Source organism: Polyodon spathula, chromosome 10 (assembly GCF_017654505.1).
Source record: "Polyodon spathula isolate WHYD16114869_AA chromosome 10, ASM1765450v1, whole genome shotgun sequence".
Lineage (NCBI taxonomy): Eukaryota > Metazoa > Chordata > Actinopteri > Acipenseriformes > Polyodontidae > Polyodon > Polyodon spathula.
The window spans coordinates 40,634,480-40,657,658 of NC_054543.1; the positions used below are offsets into that span (position 1 = coordinate 40,634,480).

General features: G+C 33.9%; 1 long non-coding RNA gene across 2 annotated transcripts in view; it reads right to left on the reverse strand.

The window, feature by feature from the left end:
- LOC121321469 overlaps nucleotides 1-23,179 on the reverse strand; it is a 31,770-nt gene that overhangs the window by 7,109 nt on the left and 1,482 nt on the right. For both annotated transcript variants that reach the window (XR_005950944.1, XR_005950945.1), the window contains exon 3: nucleotides 20,592-20,754. This is a non-coding gene — a long non-coding RNA (uncharacterized LOC121321469). The remainder of the gene's footprint in view (nucleotides 1-20,591; nucleotides 20,755-23,179) is intronic.

Genomic DNA, 23,179 nt, shown 5'->3' on the forward strand with positions numbered 1-23,179 from the left:
TTTGGGGGGGATCCAGGAAATGTCGTATGAAAAGTCCATACTCATTTTAAGAATGTGAATGATTTTTGAAATCATTACTGTGTTTTCTACATATAATTAGTCAGGAACATTCCTAGAGTGTGTAACAAACCACATTGTATGTTCCTGTTACCTGCCCGTTTATATTGCTGTTCTTTTATTTTTTTGTTAGTTTGGCTACTCTAGGTATTCACTGATTAATATCAGGGCTGAAGAAATTGAAATAGTTATATTTTATTGGTCTTAGGTACGGACACATTTTTATAGAAATATTCCAGGAGCATCTATATTTAATAGATATGCAATTGATATTAAATTTACGTTCAATTATTCCTTGTTATTTGCCAATAACATCTAAGTCAGAATAACTGTATTTTCAATTAAAAACATGTAAACAATGGGAAATTATTACACATTTTCAAGGGTAACAAAACATAATATATATTGGCGTGATTTGCAGTTACATTTTCAATCGACATTTGGTTAACATTTAGCAAGAAACCAGCTATTGCATATGTATTAAATATTAATTTAACATTAATTTAATATGCAATTGCATATCTATTTAATATTAATTTATGCCACGCTATATAAAGTGTTATCGAAATATCAATAACCTCTGTTTATATTACTGCTGTCTCTTTAAGTGAGCTGAGAACCCAAATGTTTATGGGAGTCTGTATGTGTCCAGACTAATAAAGAAAACTAAATTCAACAGAAAAAAGCTATATAAATGCCAATAAAAGAAACAGAAACAGAAACTTAGCGATACAATGCCACCATTTTTCAAATCCTACTGGGTGCAGCTCTGGCTGAAGTCAATCTGTTCTATCCAGATGTTTAATATGACTGTCAGATGCATGAGAAAATAGTGCAAACCAAAGATAAATTTCTACTTAGAAATTCAGTTATGCAATATGCAGAATAACTACTGCAAATATGTTTTACCTAATAAGAAAAACAAAACAAAACAAAACAGAACAACAATGTGAGCCAAAACTCATCTCACACAGTGCTAGAAAATCAATGTAATTAAAATAATACATAGCTAGCAAACTATCTGTCTATCAAGATCCATGTTACCATCCAACACAAAATCTTTGCTAAATGCAAAAAGAATTATACAAATAATTTGTTTCAATATATTTCATTTTGAAAGCCAAAAGGGAGATGGAAAGGCTGCTTTTTCCAGTTTGATTTGCTAAATCGGTTTGGCAAATCAGACAACAAAATGATCCCCATTTCACCCTCAGAAATCAGGAATAATGTGAGCTAACAACATCAAACACTAGGAACTACCCAATTTTTCCTCCACATCGCTGCAAGGAGTTAGTGCCAAGTAAAATTCTTTCCATTTAGTTTGGCTGTGATTTCTAGACACCTATATAAGAATATGAGTATATAGTACTGTAAAATAACAAACGTTCGCTACAAGAGAATCGTATAGGATAAAACATTTGTTTTTACATGGGCAGAAATAATATTGTAATATACTCGCCTATAAAGAGGCACAAAAAGTATGGTACTGTAAGGATGCCCTTACACTCATTCTTTCACATAGTGACAGGGTATCAAGCAATGCTCTTAAGGTTAATTAGAAAAATTATCTCATCAGTACAAAACAAATAGGCCTCTGGAGTCCCACTGCTTTCAGACATGCTAATCTATGGCAGGTCTGTTTCAGGTATACCTGTGATCCATCACAGTCACTCCCTGACAATCCCCACTAGCTTTTCCAAGGGTTTCAGCTTGGCTGCACAGCTTCTGTGTTTGTGGTACTAATGAAATTGAAAGATATAAGGAGTTTCCACATAGTTAAATGAACTGATGATTTTTTTTTTTTTTTTTTTTTTGTAATTAATTTAATTCAGTAAAACAAAAACTAGTTGCATTTATAAACAATGTACAGGAGTACGGCCCTAGGGATAAATTAGCATTGAATACAAAATGATTTCAGCAGCCTTCTACAATCAGATAAAGGCTCCTACATCAGTCATGTATTTATCAGATAATATCCCAACTACTTTCCAGACTCATTTTCATATCTACAATGTAATCGAGCACAGAAGAAAAATCTTTTCACTTAAAGGCATCACTGTTCATCAGTATCTTCAACATTGTAAATTATATGTCATATGTGAAAGTCTCAGGAACTGATACATTACAAAAAAAAAAAAAAAAAAAAAATGGCAAACAATGCTACTGCTGACCGTGACTACAGAAACAAAAATACTGTTTCCAAGCCAGTAAGGAATGTAGAAAGAAAAATGGGAGATTGTAACAGTACTTTAAATACTACAGTAGCTATCCTATTTCATTTGTACCACCACTTGAATAGATCAATATTGTTTGTTGCTAGTAGTTAACAATTACTAACAGATGCAATGTGTTTGAACAGAATAACAGGAAAACACTACCCAAATGTTTCCAGGGTTTCATTTAGTGTATTCTTAGTCATACGTTGTACTCTTATCTGGTAAAAAGAACAGAATTGTTTTTTTCTATCACTAGTAAGGATCAGTATTGAACTTTTCAGTTAATTGATGTATTCAGTCAGGATGAGAACCATTTAGATATGCATCTCATTCTTCAAAGGGTATTGGCAAGATAGCTGTGTTATTAAATATTTGGGCATAGGGGACTGCGGCACCTTGACAGTGTTTTACCTTCTATGGCAAAACAGACTAGACCAATAAACTAAAGAAAGAAAGAAACAGACGATATATTTTCAACCTTTTCATTTGGAGGTCCAGTGTATTCTTGTCATAAGCTCTTAATACCTATATATTTAGCTATGCATGTCTTGAAAGTAAAACACAGATCCACTTGAAGCACACTATCGTAAGTCTATTGTAAGAACAGACTGGGTGCATCTTGCCATTTCCTACTTTTCAGCTTATGGTGTACATATTCACTAAAGTGTAGATGGTGTTATATCTAAAATTCTCGAGTTTGTTTCAATAGCCTAAAGTACTTTTTTACATGCATCAAAATGATCGAAATGGACATAACTCAGCTACTACTTGCATCAGTAGGTGGCTACTTACTGTAAATATGAATAACATAGCTTTTAAAAGGGGATAATACTTTTTGTCTTCCAAACTTCATTTTGGTATACTGATAATTGTTTGTTTACATACTGTACTAAGGGCCCTATTAACAAAATGTTGAGGGACATTTTAAGACATATTTTTATACTGCCAGTTTTTATAAACTTTCTCTTAGGTTATATAGTGCTTTGAAAACTGAGAATAAACTTTTTTGAAAACCTTTTCTGAAACAATTGAAAGGTGTTTTGTGAACTACAAACTCAATTTATTTAATCAAAATGGACCTTCAAAAACAGTCCTTAAAAACAACGTATTATGGTTCAATCTTATGAATATAACTCTGTTTCAAAATGGGACACTAACGTTTCAACTTAAATTGAAATATAGCTACATTAATACAGTCATAGCTATTGACAGATTCAAGTTTATTTTGGGGATTGATTTGAGCAACACAAGCATAACTATTTAGTGACATGTGCCTTCAGCACTGAGCTCAGTCACTATGTCCTAATCTTTCTTTATTAGATATTAATAACAGCAAGTTCCAAATCCATCACTTTGCTGATGCAGAATTAATCATTTAAAGTCAAAACACAAATTTATCATTTCTGTGAGCTTTCAGATTGGGTAATGGTTCTGTTTTCAGGTAACCTGAGCACCTCACTTGTCAATGTAGCTTCCTAATACAGCCCTGAATATTTTACTTACTACTGCTTCTACAGTAAAACTTAACCTAGAGCACCATAGAATACAGTTATGTACAGAGTATTAAGCCAGCATCTCAAAGTCCAGTCCAAAATGTCACATGACCACAATTTGACAGCTGTCTGATAGTTTCCATAGCATTAAAAGAATGGAACTGACTTACACTGATCAAGCTAGTTTTTGATATGATTTAGTATTAAGGCAAACAAATGCAAGTTTATTTTAGTAATTTCTGAGTTGGGACTCCTACCCTTCCCATTTAGCTAATGCACCACTTTATTTCTATGATAATGTTTGCCAGGCTTAGCAGCCACTCCATAGAGGCCTTTACTATCCCTGAATTCTTAGAAAAGCACACTCAGCTGGGTTTCCACAGTAACATGTCAGAATGAGTGGCCTGTAGTTCATTTCCTAAGCAGTGTAATAAATAAGACTCATAACTCAAACATTGCATAATCCATACTAAAGTATAAAAATATTAATTCATTTAGAATTCAGTCTAGGTCAGACATGGGGGCTTCTTGTTTTTGTACTTATAATGGTTTTAATAGTAACTACTGTCCTAATAGTAAACCAGAATTATGGTGGGTGATATTATTTTATTATTATTATTATTATTATTATTATTATTATTATTATTATTATTATTATTATTATTATTATTATTATTGTGTATCTACAAAAGAGACAGACAGTACTGGGCAAAATATTAAAATTCCTCAACAGTGGACATTTAAATGTAATGCACAGCAATAAAGAACAAATTATCAACAATTACATTCATAATTATCGTCGTTATCATCATCATCACTAAGGCAGACGTCAGATAGCACCGCTTAGAGAAAATTAAAGGACACTTAATCTTAGTTACTGCACACATTAGAGGTCTCTATCAATTAAACATTACAGTTCTGCTTAATTATTTATATACATGACAATGTTCCGTTTTTTGGTACTGACATAGATTGTGGTGGAGGGTAATATAATTATAAAGCTTGCAAGGTTTTCAGTACGGAAATCTATAGTATCATTAATACAGTTCTTAGCACATCGCATTTATTCATTGGTCAAACAACAAACCAATTAATTCACCAATTTTTTGTTCACCGGGATGAACATGTGGTATAGATTTATTATTTTATTCTTTGTTTTTTAGCAGGCAGCGCCAAAGAATGAGGCTACGTTAATTTTTATTCTACTTTTTATTTTTCTTCAACCATTGTTTGGGTTCAATGTTTTTGTAAATCTGTAAGATTTTATATTATAAAAAGGTGGTTATTTAACGCAAGATTGTCCTGACTGAAGTAAGGTACAGTGTTGAGGTCCCTCTGGCACCAAAGAGAACCCCTTTATTCTTCTGTTGTTTGAATCCACATCTCTTGAAAGGATACTACATTGACCCACTAAACCATCTTCAGGTTTTATAAAAATAGATCTTCTATTGGTGTTAGCTTTAGTAAATATGGCCTTAAAACTTCCCCATCAATTTATTTTGAATCTTGAAAGTTTTGGTCATTTCCCTGTGGGGCTATAACGTTATTTCAAATACAAAGAAAACAAATGACAGGCAAATGACAAAAAGTGGCCATTGCAGAATCCACACCTAGATGAGAATCAGACCCCTTCCAGTTCTCACTACAGGTGTATCCACACCCTACCGAGCATTGGCAATGAAAACAGATGTTCGGCTTGCGCAGTTTCTTGCCGCTGAACTGGATATTAATGACTTTGTCACAGAAGCTGCAGTCATCTCAATAGAAAGGAAACAATTTAAATGATTGAAAATGTGTCCATAGATATGCAGATCTCATTTGTTACTTCAATGTAAATGTACCTAATGAAAGTATATTACATGTATCTGCTATACTATTACATAGCAAATAAGGGGCTATAGGCTAAGTACATGTTTTCTCTTATAAACTGCATACTGGATTGGACCATGCAGTTAATAGAACGTGACTGAAAAAATGCAACTGGAAAGACAGTGCCTCAATAACAGTAGCTGTGTGAATATAGCAGGGTCTGCTTACTGGTCTAAACAGTGGCAGTCCAATACCGGAAGCCTAACATTTAGAAACCTTGTTTACCAAGTACCTCATTTCACTGTATTTGTATTGTATTTGATAATGTTAATGTATGTGTGTAAATAAATCACTACCGGTTTACTATGGTAAACCTTTATAAGGGTCAATAACATTAGATATATATGAATTTGGCCTCTCAAATGGGTTACAGGTTGCAGTCATTATTGACTTGCAGTAAATGCTGCAACACACTTAGCGTCTGGAGATCAATGGGCAACGCTGCCATCAAGTCAATTGCCTTCCTTATTAAAGAAAGTCTAAAAACATACCTCATTGGCATGTACAATTTTTGTTTAACTTCATACTATTAGTGAGTTTCATGGACTGTAACTTTATCCACAACAACAAGCAGGGCAGATAATACTAGTATACGTCGTAAAATAACATAAAATGTGTGTTTCTTAACTCCTACAGGTTGCTATTGCTGTGAGTATTATTCTTTCTTTTGGCATTTTCAGGTGTCAGAAGCAATACAGATCATTTCACAGCCATGTTCGACTCCCTGTCTGAAGTGATTCATCTTGTTGCCAGGATCATTAGCTCCGTGGTAGAACGACTGACGGAGAAAGTCAAAGTACACTTTCAAAGAGTTTACGTGTGCTGTCAGTGTCTCCATATTAATCAGATTGATATTTTATAAAACTTTTCATGCTTTTCTCTTTTTTTTTGTTGTTGTACATTGAAGCCTCCAGGTTCTCTCCCCTGTAGAAAAGAAGGACTGAGGGAATTGATGTACTCCTGACAAAACCTAATGTGGCGATTTGCAAAGCGGAGGTTCGTATAACATTACATAACTGGCAATTAAGTCATCTTCAAAGCACAGGTTAAACCAAGGGAGTTCATTTGTAGCATTTGTTGTCTTCCAGCTGTGCCATATTCTATTCAACTGTGCACTATTTTAATGCAAAAAGAAATGTACATTTAAAGGTGTGAAAAATAAATACTTTAGTCAATTGCATATTTATTAAAACAATTTAATTAAAAATCTCTCTCTCTCTCTCTCTCTCTCTCTCTCTCTCTAATATATAATAGTTATTCAGTTAGAATTGGTCAAATTAATAACTTCAATCTTTCTGTGCTCAGGCAACCAAAAAAGTGAAAACAATTTACACTTCCAAATAGGAACTGAACTGGTATAAAATAGGGTTTTTACAAAGGTCTGTGATATGACCCATTCTTTAAGATAGGAAGGTTCTGAATCATCAGTTTGAACAAATACATTCAGCAGTTATAATGTACATTTCCATGTGCACTGTAATGGTTGACTCAGTGAAACAAGTTAGCATTTGGGATGATAAAAGGTCATGAAAAGATGGACCCTAAAAAAGATGGACTGTCCTTTGTTTCATTTTGATAGTAATTGATTCTGGCTGCCCTCCTTGATGAACTTTAGATGAGTGAATTTAGATCAAAAGGCTATGTATAACTTATGTATTAAATGGAAAGAAAAGGTAATGCAAATAATGTCTCAAAATGAAAAATGTAACGCACTTTGTGTATAAGATTTGTGGATAAGATTCGTTGCATTATGAATTGATACAGTATCATACATATTGTATTGTGGTGTTTCGCTAACAAACAACAAATAAACCCTTTGCTGTCTAGTCAGTATATGAAATGCAAACCTTTATTTTGAAACTTAAATTCAACCTAGAAATTCACAAAGTACAACTAAATCAAGAGTAAACTTTGTGAAGCACATTTTGAAACATGTGTGACAGAAGTTCAGAAGTAATCCATTGGCATAATTACATACAATTAATGCCATGCTGTGTGTTACCTTGAGGCATCAGGAACTCAGTTTGGAAGATAACCCTGAATGTTTTGTATATGTATTATACATACACAATAAGTACTGGTATAGCAATATGTTTTTATGCTGTTAAATACTGCTATGTACTTTCATCTTTTCAAAGACCCTGTTTATTTCTTAGTTACAATCCTGATTTGCTGCTCATTCACATAAATAGAGATGACATTTACTGCAGACAACTGACTCAGCTTTACCGCATGATGCAGCTGTGGTTTTGCATTTATCAGGGGTATACCTCAAGAAAGATATATAAAAAAGGCTCAAACACAGGAGGAGTTTTGGTTTAGTCTCTCCCCTTGATTAGTTTTACAGCACTTTTGGTCTTTTCTTGTGATTGGATTTGTTAAACCGAAACACAAAGTGCATTTAGAAGGCAGGAGAGCGCACACACCACCTTTTTTTTGCGAGAAAAAGCCCACAGGGCACAACATCTTAATGTCAGGAGTAAATTAAAATTGTTTCCCATTACTGTTGGGTTGAATTTTAATTCAGTGCCTCACAAACTGTTCAAAGTGGGAAGTTTCTTTCCTGTGAAAGGGTCTGTAAAAGCCTATTAAACAAGAGTAGTAGCTGACCTTTAAGTATGGGGAAAAGAGCACTAATGCCTATGTAAAGGTACATTGTTCCCTCCCTCTATAGTTTATTCAATACAGCACTTAGTTTTAAATATTAATATTCTGAATGGTTATTTTGTCTATGTAGCCTTTGTAGCTCACAATTAGATTAAGTTATCTACAATGTCTTTAGCAACAGTGATGTTTCTATTTAATACTTCCTAATACTAAATGAATACCAAACACAAATCTGGCAAACTTAGTCAATTAGTCAATTTCTACTGATAAACAGACCCCAGCAGATATAACATGATACATATACTTTACTCTGTGTCAAATGATTTCCAGATAAAATGCAGTGATCCAAATGAACTCCCATTCCCGTGTTTATAATATGTATTTACAGTACTATGCCATAGATACTATGGATTGTACTATCATGTTTTTTGTGTCATACCAGAGACTGTTTAAACATTTATATGAAAATAAAAAGCCTAAACAGTATAGTAATTTGCTAAACATTTAAAAAAAAAAGGTAACATTTTTGAGGATTATGTCTTGATTTTGAATTTGTTATTTGGAATTGAATAATGCGTGTGAAAAGTGGTGTACTATTTGAAATAAATCCAAAAATAAAATATACTAAATCAGTGTGGATGGTGTAAGCATCCAATGACCAGTCACAATATTCCGGTGTTGTTTAATACAAAATATTTTTGTATGTTTTGTTTTTACCAACATCCAACTTAAGAAAAGATTTTAGTCACAGAAGCTAGAGTTATCTTTGAGACACACTTCACAACACAAAGCAATTTTGTACCAGTAACGTTATGTCAATATCTCCTGACAGAAGACAGATGCTGTTATTATTTTGCCATTTCAACATTTGCGCAGGTTTTGGATGTACAGAAATACCCTTCTTCTGGTAGAATGTAAAGTAATGCCTCAGCTTATAGTTCTCATTGATGAACAGCGATAATAGATTATTTCGTAGACTCTCTCTCTCTCTCTCTCTCTCTCTCTCTCTCTCTCTCTCTCTCTCTCTATATATATATATATATATATATATATATATATATATATATATATATACACACAAACAAAAAAATTAGCATTTTCTGTTTGTTCACACTTTATTATTACCATTCGAATAATGCACTTGACATGTATTGTACTACATATCTGTTCAAGAAATAAGACACATATGCAAATGTGCAGGTGTTATCAATGATTAAGAAAAGGACAGTACTTTTGTACACACTTTATATTTATCTCCACCTACTGTGCCAGCCAGTTATTCCCAGTCATTTTTTGCCACTCCCTCTTCTGTTTGTCCACCAGTCTCATATACTGCTGTGGTGGAAAGTTAGAATGAATTCATATTTATATTAAAAAAGCTACAGGTGTATTATTAACCACTTTCCCCTGTGATAAAAACTTGTTGAAGAAAGTGTCCTGGGACAATTTAGCTTTTAGAACATGGCACACTTAGCTTTCAAAATACTGCAGAAAAATAAAAAATAAACTTCTATGCATCTTCTTTGAGAATCAAATCGATCCAATTATTTCTTTAGTGTGACTTTTTTTCCAGTCAGCCATCCAGTGAATTCCTCTGCCATCAATTAGAATTGTCGCTTCTAATCTCTTGCAGTACCCAGACACTGGTCATTTTCCATTAGAGTAATTTTAAACGGAATCTACAGGTCAGATAGACATCTTTGCAGTTCAATAGCGGATATGGAAAAGAGACAATAATTAAAGACCTGGCATTTACTGCAGGCAGGACTCCCGAGTGATCTGTATCTGCAATTACCTTCTGGAAAACAACAATGTCAGGAAAACAATGTTTTTCATCAAAAATGGAAAAATATAAGCTAAAAGCAGCTTTTGCTTTACGATATTACATTTAGCAAAATTAATCATCAATCTATAGTAAACATGAAATGCAGAATGTGTGGTATAAAATATGGACACACACACACACACATATATTATAACCACTAGAACAATGCACTTTTCTCACCCATTGTCTTTCACAGCATTCACTATATTAGCGAAATAATACTGAGGGATACATGCAGATTGTTCCAGTTTGCAATTACATTGTTTTAGAAAGCAAATGCAACAACACATATAATTACATGTAGCTACACATAAAGTATGACTTTGTACAGTATTGTTAATGTAAGTGATTCCAAATGTTGACCATATATTTTTTCTATTATGTATAGCACATGTTCAGTACTGTATGAGGCAATTGTTATGTCAATGTAACTTCTATTTTCAATGGCTTCCTTGACATTTTTAAGTAGTTATACTGGTGGAGTTTCTATGTCTACCGTGTAGCAGGTATGTTTGCCTGGCTTCTATTTTCCAGGAGTCCTCAATTGGAAAACTGGAGATCAGGCATGGCCAGATAGATTTGCTCCTTGGCCTTTCATTTTGACGCTGCGACTAGGGCATTGTATAGTTTAACTATTGATATTTCCTTTTCCTTATTATTTAAACATTATTTTTTGTGTTTATATGGCTTTTGCTTGATTGCTGTGCAGATGTGTTTATCATTGGTTTATGCCTGCCACTTATCGTTGCCAGAAAACATACCGACACCAATCCTCCTCGCCTGTTTGCTCTACTTCAAGAAACAATGCCCTTATTCTTTCTGTTCTCTTCAGCTCCTGGTGTGCATTGGTCCTGGTACTGATGACAATATTAGATTTCCTGTCTTAGTGCGGCTCACTATTCTGATGGGTTGTAATGGATGTTTTGTCCTGCAGGTGCAAGGTTGTAGTATAACTGCATGGCTATAGTTACACGTTTAGCAGGAAAGCTGCCTTGTTGAAGGTATACATGTTTTGGATTGGATATGTGCAGTTGTGGCATAATAAAGGAATGTCTAGCTGTGATTCAATTGGCTAAAACATCCTTGAGTGTTGTATAAAGCCCTGAATGCCTCAAACAAGCCACAGGTTCACTGCTATCCAAATGTAAGAGAAGTACACACATCATTGACATAGTGTATATGCACCTCTTAGGTCATTTTCTTTATCAAAGCAGTTCGAAGAGTCCAGTTAAGCCTCTGTAGAGGATGCACCATACAACTGCCTTCAAAATGAGATACTCTTTGAAAGCACAGAAGCTTGCTGAAATAAAAAATAACTTATTAAAATAGTGTCATCAGAAATGTTCGTATGTAATATTGTAATCTGAGAGGCATGCAACTATCAGATTTTAGATTTTTATTTCCAACTCAGTCAAATCAGCAAATTGAGTCACCAGGAGCAAGTGGTTTTATTCTGTAATTGACTACTACATGGTAACTGTCTGCTACATTCGTGTGTCGTTCCACCCCACCCCTACCAGTACAGTATACTGTAGGTCTACAACAAATTCATGGCATCTAATGGAAACTGGATATTTAATTATGAAACAAAATTGTTGAATATCTTCTCACTATTACAATCTTAACATTTTTCTAAATGTGTATTTTAAAGAGTAACCCATAGTGCATAGACTCAATAGATTAAGCAAAGTGTGTTTATTCGGACACAAGTGTGTGTTTTTATATACCAAGAAGTAACAAAAAAAAGGTCTAGGTCAGGGAGATGACATCATACTGTTATGTTTTTGGGACATCCTCAGATTTCTAGTTAAAATGCAGTTGTCATGAAGTCCTAAGTGGATTCCTGTTCATTTTTCATATTTTTGTAGAACATCTGTTATATAAATGACACTTGTTTATCTGGGACTTTTATTCTAGAGACTTTCCAGGATATTTATATAGACTATCACACTCTTTTTTCACTTTCATCATTTTATGAAGGATAATTTTTAGAACTAATACTTGATATCATACTCTTCCATTAACACCATTTAAAGATGTCAATGTTTTCTTTTTATAAAAATCCAGCTGAAAAATGCATGTATAAACAGAACAGCACTAAAACAAAGCCACCCCGTTCATGAAAACAACATGTTGCATATTGCAGGATTTGTGTTAATAATTATGTTGTAAACAGAAAAAAGTGCCATTATTAATACTGCAACAAAACAAGTGTGCTGCTTTCTATATAACATGATCCTATTGTTCACCCATCTCTCCACAGATTACTACTCTCAGTGACTTATGTTTCCTCTTTCTTGTGTACAGTATTTTTGTTTAACTTTGAGCAAAAATATCTGTTATAAACACATTTCTGGTGCACATAAGACAGCACTTACAGGTAGCCAGCATGTAGCTACAATGTGCTCAATGCGCTTTATGTTCCTCACCAGACTGCAATCGAAATTTAAAAAAGAAAACAAAGAGGAAAACACTGCAATGACTCGCTTTATAACAGTCTTCTAAGTAAATACTCCAACCAGAAACCCTGCTGGATTTCCCTTTATTGATTGCTTATTCAGACTATTCTGCTTTTAATGAGTACACTGTTTATTCATATAAATCTAATTAAGATGTGATTCTTCGTATTTTCAAGGACGTCAGCACCAAAAACTCGGTAAGTCTATTCAGCACTGAAGCCATTGCTTTCCATATGGCAAAAGAAATACATATATATTCTAAGAGCAGGAACTAGAGAATTTCACGTTTGTCTGTTTCTTTATTGAGATGAATGTGTACCTTCCTGAGGAAGCCATATACTACATATTTGATTCTGGGCAATAGTGCCACAGAGTTTTACACACAGTATAGTTATTATCTAAGGGCCACCACTGATTTCAATGAGCAATTTAAAAGTCGGGTGCTTTTTGTAATTCAGCCAATAGAGGTCCCTGTGCCCTACAGTATACTTCATACAGAGTACGGTGTGTTTCATCACAGGTGACATTTGTCAAAAACAAAATGCTACTTTCAAACACTATTCTCAATAAAGCAAATTAGTTGTTTAATGTTTCATTTTAAAACGCTACAAAAGAGTAAAGAGGGCTGAGACTTGTTAAACTGCCTGTTAATGTTTTCTTTCTTGATCACTTGTTATACAGTAAGTGTCAGTTTTAGAATCTCAAATTAAGAATGTCAAAATATATTGGCAGGTATGCATATCAAATAAAAAAATATCATACATTTTTGTAAAATTAACTTTATTTTTTTTTTTTTATTAAAAATTAATAAATTTTTAAACGGGGACACTACAATAACCATAAAATAAGGCATATTAATCTCAGATTAGGTTTTACAAATCATCAAAGCAGCTAGAGGCTGTGTAAGAACAACAATCAATAAAGCAGAAGTGTGCGTGCATGCGTGCGTATGTGTATGTGTGTGTGCGTGAGTGCATACATGTGTACTTGAGTGTATTTGTTATTGTGGTAAAAAGTCTCTCCAAAAAAAACAACTATTTTATTCACCCTATTGCTGGACCTGATCCTGCACCTGAATCACAAGTACCAGTTACAAAAATGGAAAAGGTCAGTGAACCATAAAGGGTTTACACGAGTCACCGTTTTATGCATCACAGCCTCTAAATGTGATGAGCGGTGCTGGTGAAGTACAATTTTTCAGTCAAATACCCATCTATCTATTTGTAAGTGTTTATTAAATATAAAGACTAGTTTGCAAAATTGCACTTCACACAAATAGATAGCATGTTAAGTTTCCAATGTAGTAAAGAAGGATTCTTTTAATACACAGAACTGTCTAGCAATTCGTGAATATCTGGACTGTTCGATTCTGCAGTATAAGAATCATGGTTGCCATAACAATCTTGTGTGTGCCTCTTCTGTTTCAAACATGAAACAGCTCGTCCTCTCTCACATCACTACTGTATAACCCAGCTGAAAATGTCATTTTGTGACCATGCATGGTGTCACAGGCAACTGAATTATGTGGTACATCACCTCCAAAAGATGGACAATATGCACTTCATGCTACAGTAAATACTGAAGTCTTTTCAGAATAGGAGAGAACCACTTAATCCACAACCACACACAACAAGCAAGGACAGCATGGACTTATAATGATTCAATGTACACATATCTAGACAATATGATTGTGCAGTTTCATGAAGTCTTCAAAATAGCAAGTATTTATATGTTTTACAATTATAAATATAACTTGGTAACATAAGTTAATATGCCACACATTAAGTACAATTCATAACTATTTTAATTCTGATTTTTAAACAGTAGCCTTTCTCTTCTGTTTATATATGGTATATACTGTTAGCATGGCTATTGGGAATGAAGATTATAAATAAGATAGAGCTAATGTGAAGGAAGAACAATAGGTGTTATATTGAAAACAACTTCAAGCAGCGTTCATGTAAATTTATTGTCTGGGGCATGGGGACATTTGCTGTGTCAGGTGTCAGGGTCATTTGAGAGATAATAATTATGTTTGTGCTATGCACTCTCTGGAACTAACCTATGGCCCTGTGCTTCTAGTTTAGGAACCACTGGTCTACAGTGTTTGGTTACTAAAACAAACATGTTCTGTGCTTGTACCCAAAATCTGTGTCAGGGCTTCCTATGCTGCTGCCTGGCCTGGATTAACAAACCAGCCTGCCCTTTGTTGGATATGTATTTAAAATACACATTTTAAAAGCTCTTTTAGATTTGCCTAGCAGAGCACTCCATTTTTGCTGTTAGACTGGCTCCAAGTCACTGGGTTGGCAATCATATTATACTGATAGCTTTGCTGGTTCTTTACAGGATACATCCAGTTGAAGCTGGTAGGAGTAAATGATATTTGGGTAGGATACAACAGAGTGTTGAAAAAAAATAGTACAGATATTATATGTTTTTTTTTTTATTATTATTATTCAGAGAGGATGTATTAGAAGAAATACATGTGTACATTATCAGAGGGTGAAAATGTTTATTTTGTTTCAGTTTCAAACACATTTATTATCTCAGTACGTTTTTGGCAGGGCATAATTACATGGTTTTGCATAACATGCAAATACCTTGTCTCATAGCAAACAATGATGTGGGTGCTTATTTTGGTTATTGAACTTTGTAGTATTTACACAAACAGGTATTATTACATTAGTTATATCTTAAGATTACACTGCTTGCTCTTTATTTTGTTTAGTTTATTTGTTTGCTTTTATAATTATTGCAAACTAAAATGCAAAATATTTTTTCAACAGCACTTCATTCAATATGGTTTTGTTAAAGACGGAAATGTGATTTCCACAATGCAGAAAGAAAATATGAAATGGAAAGGATATAAGCCACACTCCAGAAAAGGTTTTGGGTCTGGGTGTAACTTACCGTCTAATTTTAACATTGAGAGAGTAAACTGTATTTTCAGGGTATAAAATGCAACATTACATTGAAGTCATGAATAATCACAATACATACTGTACAATCTTTAATGGTAATGGGGTGGGCTTTAAAAAGAGCCTTCCATTTTAACTGCAATGTTACTTTGAACGACTGCAGTGTTTATTCTTCAACCTGTGCAGCTTCACATGTTTCTTATTCTTTCTGTGATTGGCTGCAAAGACAACAGGGCTAGCCAGATTGTATGTTTGTTGGTTTGGTTTTGCTTGTATACAGTTTCCTAGTAACTGAAGACATTGTATTCTGGGAGATGTAGTTGTTAGTGGAAGTTTTAGGGGAGGCATGAAGAGAGGCAGACAAGCTGTTCAGCAAAATTGCTATGTATATTTTTACACATTAAATTTAAATTCAGTGAGTATTTCGGATTTTTTAATGTGTAAAAACAGCAGGTACGCAGCTTACCTGGACATATAAGGAAATATAAGGAAGATAAATGCTGCAATGAAAATGGTCAGGGTTCTGGTATGGTACCACTGTTCTGTATTTAGCAGCACAACCTAATAGGATCATAATTTCAATTCTAACATCACTGAACTCATTTGAAAATTACCAGAATAAACATTGTGCATCTCAGCATTAGCATCTGCCTAGATCTTTTACGCTATATAATCACGGGTGTAACAGTCAGAGTTTGTAATTTGTCATCATTACATCTGTACAGTCTGATAGGTAACACAAATTACCTATTGACACAAGACATCAATGATTTTATATAGATTTTTTTTGTTAACCAAATAGACACGACATTAACGATTCTTGACCCATACAACTCACAAGGCATGTTTGAGTTGTCAGGCTTCATTAGGTTCTGTGTTGGTCCTTTTAATTGCAATCTGTCAGTTAAAGTGACTACTGTGACTGAATTAAATTCTAATGTTATTCCTCATAAATTAAGATTGTAGTGCTGTATACTGTATCATATACCTCAATCACAGCATATGTACATTAAATAACATAAGAAATAACATAGATCTATATTTTAAAAATGGCAGATTGTGCTAGAATGAAAATGCAGCTTTAAATATCAAGTAATTCACACACCTGCTGTACTAAAATACTGGTCATCATAGTTTAGCAATAATATTGCATAAATGAGAAACACAGCTGGTTACTCTCATTTTACACTCAAGCAATACTGCCATGAACCCCAAAAGAACAACTTTGGCTCCTATTATAATTTTAACAGCTTGTGCACAAATACATATTTAAATTAATCACAGTATATATATATATATATATATAGATATATAGATATATATATATATATATATATATATAGAGAGAGAGAGATAGAGAGAGAGAGAGAGAGAGAGAGAGAGAGAGAGAGAGAGAGAGAGTATATTATATTATCTCACAATGATATATGGGGTGAATAGGGGGGCACCGATAAAGGTGTTCTTGGCCGATACCGATAGCCGCTGCTTATCTATCCATATCGGCTGATAATAATAGAGAGCTTTTTTTTTTAAAAAGCATCGGAATAATATTCTACTTACAGTTCATCGTTGGCTTTAATGTCGCATCAAGTCGGCTCTGCTGCACACAAATCGGCTATCCTATTGTTGTCTTCAGATATTAAAAAAAAAAAAAAAAAAATACAAACACTGCTCTTTTGAGACATATTTACTGCAGGTTAATCGCATGTTACACAGCACTGGGAAAATTACTCTCTGTTCTTGCGTCAATAGTATAGTAAGCGCGTCTGACCAAACATTCAATTCTGTGCTGGATGAAATTGAAGCATGAATATCGGTGTACGTTATTGGCTAAAATAACAAAAACTGCCAATCAACGATTGTGTTTCTTTTTACCGTATATCAGTGCCATGCCGATAGTCTACTGATTATCGGTGCACCCCTAGCATCGAGTTATATTTGGGCAGTAATGTACAAGCTAAAACAGTAAAGAAAGTACATTTTGCTGTTGTAAATACAGTAAATAAATAAATAAATAAATAAGTGTAGCTACTAAGTGTTATTTGTATGTTAAATATACAAACGTGGTAGCTCCTAGAATAACCTTGTTTATCTGTTGATAAGCAGTAGAAATGTCATGCCAGGGCTCTATGTCTACTTGGTGCAAAGTCAATGGTCATTCTACTAACATCAAAACTCATACTCCAGTTAGTATGTTGACCAAAATTGCTTTGGTTTTATGATATTGTGACGGAGTTAATGTGGGTTTTGGGTTGGCAGAGAAACTGGCAATTATCTTCCCTGCCAACAAGTGTAGAATGTGTCTGAGCACAATTGAATGAGATAAGCAATTGAGCTTAGGCACAGCTGCATAAAAGAGGCAGGAACCTCTCAGTCAAGGTTGGGCTTTTCACAGGAGGAACGTAAGTGAAAATATATCTAAAAACAATTGCTGCTAGTGCTGGCTTTAAACCACCATGTTACTTGTTTGTGTGTTTGTCGCTATTTATTATTTGTTTTGGCCATTGTGCCTTTTGTTTTTGTGAAAGTCTTTTGGGTTTTGTTTAAATGTTTTATTTATTTATTTAATAAATATGCGCTCAGCGATTCAACCCGCAGTACTAGTGTCTGTCTCTTCCTGGTCTGACGTCACCACCAAGCCATCCTCTCCACAGATACCATGCTTCAAAACAACTCTGAGTTTAATAATGAAGCTCAAATACAAAGTGGGACATCTGTAGTGTTATGTTGACAAGCTCTGGAAGAATGGTTGTGATTGCTTCTTCTCACTGGCATTTTTGTGTTAGTGGAATTGAGTTCCATCGTGTAGATAAGCACAAGGCCTGTTCCAATACATTCCACTCTTTTCTCATTCCAGTCACATTTCAAGTCTCGTTAATAATATCCCACAGAAACAAAGAGGAGTGAGTTAGATATCTATCTGTAAACTAGCTTACTATCACACAAGAAAAATACCTGTCTGTATATGGAATGCAAATATAAAACAGCTGTTCATATTCTGTTTATATTCTGGTACTGCAAACAAGATTTGATTATTCATAGTTTCCAAGCACTGCATTTAATGATTTCTATTTTAATGTAATAAGTATTTGGACATGCTATGAGCTTTTGTGTAATCCAGTTTAATTCAAAAATCATAGAGGGAAGCAGTACAAAACTGCTTAAAAAACTGAACTAAAATGTATGTTATTAACAGTTAAATGTTATAAAATACAAGTTTCATAACATATAGAAATAAATGACATTAACAATGATGTCATAATGTTACTAGTATAAATACAGCCACAGCACCTCACAGCTTATCTTGCATATCCCAAATACAGTAGAAATACAAAACCAGAAATGCAACTGTAATTGTGAAATTGCTACTCCAAAAAGCATTACCTTGCATTTATACAGTATGTTCCAAGTCACCCTTGTGACTTATTGTGCTGATGTAATTAAATTAAAAGTGTGTTGCCTAGTCAACCTGCTTAAGCCAAAAAGAAAAACGAACAGCAGATGATCAAAAGCAGCAGAGCCATAAATAAGAAAGCACCAATCACATGTTTTTTGCAGAACAGTTTGCTGGGGAGGGGAGCACTTCAAATAGCAATGTATCTGATTCATTTGGAAGGTATAACTACCAATGGGGAAAATGAGGGACCGTGACCATGAATCCCTATCCAATTTGGATGCCTTGGTGTTTATTTTTCTCAATATTCTGATTCCTCTACAATTATAATTATAACAGTGTTCTGATTACATTAGATTAGATTAGATGAGATCTGGTGGCCGTCTTTGGCTAACTTTGCACCCGACTAATAGACTGTCGTCAGTGTGCAATGCAACCATATGTTAAGCTGCACTGTGCCTTTAAGGTGTTCTTTGAGCCACACCAAAGCTAGTATTTAAACAAACTGTAGCACAAAGCATGGTGTTAATGAAACTATTTGGGTGCTATATAACAGAGAAAATTAGGTTTCTCAATATGATTAATATGGATATTAATTAATGTAGCCTCTAAAATCAAAGCTAGCACATACCCATGGCATTTTTTATATCAGTGCTAATAATGACATCATAAAAGATATCTGGCTTGGGGGGAGGGGTGTTGGGGCATCTCATTTGAAACTGTAACACAGCGCCAAGATACAGAAAAATCTCTGTAACGATTGGTAAACTTTTTGACATTTCACAGATAATTAATCAAAATGCTTAAAAAGTAGAATCTGTATACTGTATACACACTCATGACGTGGTATAAATTGTATTAATTAGTTGAATAATAATTACTGTATTCATTTGTTTATGAATAGAGACTGTCAATAAGGAAAACTCCAATAATAACACAATCATTTTACCTCATTTTTATTTAATTAAACATAATATGTTTAGACTGTTAGACAGCACACTTACAATGGTGGTAAACAGCACTAACAATGTCATTCTATTGCTGACCGGCTGCACTCACAAGGAAGCGACAGTATACTAGATACTGTACCAATTTATTCCAGTTAACCAGCAGTTTCAATGTAGTAGTTTTTTTTTTTCCTACAGACCTTTATGAATAACAGTTCCAGATGTGTTTGTCAGGTTGGTATGTTGGTTGCAAATGTTGTACTGTAACTGGGTACTAGATGGCCTTCAGTGGTAAACTGAGAACTAACTCCAAATTCTTAACTGTCATATTATTTTTTTCTCCAAGCTAATAATGAGCAAATTATAGCACAGAAATGTGTTAGGTGCCCAGTATTGCTGCAATAATTTTGAGTTCAGCTATTCTTGAGGCAGCTTGTGTGGTTATATGAAAAGCTTCCTTTGAAAGTAACATCTGAAAGTTTTAGATCAAACAGCAGCATCGACGTATTTACAACTAGATGACACTCAAACATGAGATATAAGAATGCATTCCCTGTCAATCATCTATAAATGTACTGTAACCATAAAAGGGGTCTTCACTGACCAACTTTAATTGCTAAACAGTACATGTATTATTTTGATTAGACCATGACTAAACTGGCTTTCTGTCTAGACCTTTGTTTCCACCGTGTTCCACCATCCTGAGACTATTACACCTTTCTGTTTATTCATTTAAGAAATGTTAAAAGTCGCAAGCATAGTTTTAGTGAAAGAGAAACAGTGAAAATTTGAAAGAAACTGACCTTGATAGTATATAGGAGGTAAAGCTGATAGAAGTCCATGCTTTTGCTCTAGAGCTGCTACTGCAAATTCACCTGGCTCTTTTGTGTTGGTCTGAGAAACGCTAGGTATTGAGTTTGTGTCCAATTCCCCTCTGTGCATCTGCTTCTGCCTTGATCCCCACACCTGCAGACAGAAAACATTTATTTCAGTTTCGTTTCAAAGTGACAAATATATATATATATATATATATATATATATATATATATATATATATATATATATATATATATCTATTTTCTAGGTATTTTAGGGGGTCCTAAAAAGGGGGGAGTGACTTATACACTGGTGTGACCTATAGGCTTTTTCCTGAAATCACTGTCTCAAAAAAAAAAAAAAATGTGTGTGGGGGGGCTTATACACTGGTTTTTATGGTAATTGTTTGAATTGTATTTTAACTATATCCATGTTTTCATATAACTTTTTATCCACATGGAAATAAAATCATTTAAAAAAAAAATTGTGTTAGTATTGAGCAAATGAGCAATTAGTACCAGATGCAGCAATACATGTATGCAGAAATCTGACCACCTAATCAGCTAAATATTCATGCATGACTGAATGAAAGAAAGAATAAGTGGTAAATGCAATTAGAGCCTTTTATACATTGTTTTTATTCCAATCTTGTGTGCGATTGCATGGTTTGAATGAAGACATTCATACTGATTTTTTTAAATAGATAAGACAGATGTAAAAGATAATTTGCTTAATTGAATTTAATAACAAAGTAACTGCAGAACTCTTCTCTTTGTCTCAGAGTAGTCAGTAGTTTGAATGTTCATTTGGCTTTCAAAGTTGTAGGTATCTCCTCTGTGCAATGTTGGTGGTCTGCGTGTTTATAGTACCCTGTGACACTAAGCTTTTGAAGAGTGTTTGGTTGTTTTCTTGAGAAGTCTGCACTGTAAATGTATCATTGCTAACACTATTTTAAATCTAGTTTGTCAACTCTGATTAATTTGATCTTGAGAATTTGAAAATCCTGTGCACATGTTTTATGTCTGCAGAGGTTATGTCTATGAAAATATGTGAATAGATTTGAAAAGGGTTTCCACTTTTTTCAAAGCGCTCAGTATATACACTTTTTTTTTTTTTTTTTTTTTCCTAAAAGACTAATCCTAACAGATTAGAGACCAAATTTGCTTTATTTTTAGACAAAGGCTGGGAAATAAATAACTGTTATCAGGAACCACCATGTGTGTCATTTTAAAGGATTGTTTCACTTTTTTTTTTTTTTTTGGCAGATTTAGAAAAAGAAAGACAGTGACTGAAAACAGGGCTAAATGTTGACACAGGCTAATAATTTACAGGATTTTACAGATTTGTCAAAATATCAGTACATTTATCCTTATTCTCATTATACAAAGATTTAGGGAAAACAACATCCACAACATTCATTTTCATCAATAATTCTCATTTAAATGTCACATGTGGGAATCAGATGTTAGTGGTGAACTAGTCATAGGAAATACCAAATTGTGAGTACATGTGTCACTGAACTTTGCACAAGAAGGATATTCTGCATAAAATGCCAAATGGTTGCTCTTGAGACACGTAGTGTACCTCTAATTAGGGCTCCTTTTATAAAGGTTTGCAGATTTGTTCTTCAGCTGCTGAAAACACATCTAATTAATCTGGAATGAATATATAGCTGCTGATACAATACACAAGGGTTGTCTACCAGTAAAAGCTGAGCAACATAATCTATTTCTTTATGCCTCAAAGCTTCCGAAAACTAAATGTGGATCTTAATTCTTGTCTGTTTGTACGTTTTTGGAGTGCTGTTATCAGAAGACTTATTATCGCTGCTTCGGTCATACCCATGTAGAGATATAATCATGCACATTTTGTGCAAGAGAACTGCAACGAAAATCTTGCTATTAAGCATTAACAGTATTGTTTTTAAATTATGCTGCAATGTTCCTCAAATGGGTTCAGCTTTAACACATATGTTCACCAGAACAATTTTGTGTGACCACAGCAATCTATCTAACTTTCATTGCAAACAAACTTTTTATGGGAATAGTATATTAAATTAAAAGAAACCCCTTCTCACCCTCCTTATTTATTGTAGCCTAACCTACGTATTTTTAAACTCTTGGACTTAAAAAAAAAATGTGTTACCTTTTCTGTATTTATCTACATCTGCAATTATATAATGACACAACTGTAAAGATCTGAAAAAAGGCCTTCTACATAACAATTCAAGACTTAAAAAGAAAATCTACAAGATGTATTCGATGCTTTGTATGGAAGGAAAGCTGGTACCCAAGAAGAACAGGTCGAAGTACTTGTGGGTCAAGTTCCTGAAAGAACTTGCATTTATGGGGCAGCTTGATTTGCTGTATCAGATTCCTCTGCAGAGCTTAAATTATTACATATATTAGTAATTGTAGTAATTTTGCTGAAGCTTTTATCCAAGGAGATGTACAGGTCAATCATTATTCAATTAATTAAACCAATTAGCATTGTATACAACATATAGACTCAAATTTAGTAAACAGTTAAATTATGTAAAATAAACAAAGAGACTAATCTACTGTGTGTGTTTGTG